This window comes from Limulus polyphemus, unplaced genomic scaffold, assembly GCF_000517525.1.
Source record: "Limulus polyphemus unplaced genomic scaffold, Limulus_polyphemus-2.1.2 Scaffold1092, whole genome shotgun sequence".
NCBI lineage: Eukaryota > Metazoa > Arthropoda > Merostomata > Xiphosura > Limulidae > Limulus > Limulus polyphemus.
This window is the reverse complement of record NW_013666702.1, coordinates 236,954-237,736: the sequence shown is the minus strand read 5'-3', so window position 1 is coordinate 237,736 and position 783 is coordinate 236,954. Positions and strand designations below refer to the sequence as shown.

The following is a 783-nucleotide window of genomic DNA, read 5'->3' as shown; positions in this document are numbered from 1 at the left end:
ATTATATATGTATATAGATTATTACTATTTAGAAATAAGTTCTTAAACTTATTTTTCTTGAAACTTAGAACAGTAAATAAAGAGTAAAGTAAACAGTTATCTCTTCTAGTTACAACCTTTGTTCTCTGTTGCTGCTTGACGTAGGTTGCTAAGCCTTTTAAAATTTTGCATGTGAAGATATGAAACGAAATAATTTTTTTAGGTTTTAAATATACAGTTGAAATACCAAAAAATCATAAATTAGTATATTGATATCATATAATTCCACTAATTTATCAAGCTTTGTAACTAAGAACAGAAAGGTCTAACAAAAATATGAAATTTTGAGCAGACTAAAGACACAACCTTCCTCCTTGAAATCTTGGTTCGAAAGAACAAGATTGCATCCTAACACAGGAAAGTGGCTGAGAAAGCCACTAGGGGGACATTCTGAACTTTGGACTGGTTATTTACATGTCATATATAGAAGTAAGTGTATATAAAAGACTGTTTTCAAAAATGGAAAGAGGTGAGCGAGGCCGCTGTGTTTTATTCAGTACATGAGTGACATCTCAGGAAATAGAAAAGATATGGGGTTCTTATTTTATATTTAGCTTGTCAATATTGGTAATTTGAGTTCCTACTTTATACAAAACTATAGACTTAGTATTTTGACATCATAAACATCTAATATGAATCAGTGCTGTGTTCAACATACCACATGACACACAAAAATCGATGTTTAACTGTTTTTAATATTTACTTTTAAATTAAGAAATTAAATAATATATAATACTAAAATTT

The 783-nt window shown here is 28.6% G+C and overlaps 1 protein-coding gene across 1 annotated transcript in view; it reads left to right on the top strand.

Annotated features, from left to right (window-relative positions):
- The window catches only part of LOC106462098 (myotubularin-related protein 13-like), a 105,974-nt gene that overhangs the window by 94,008 nt on the left and 11,183 nt on the right, over window positions 1–783 (top strand). The window lies entirely within an intron of this gene.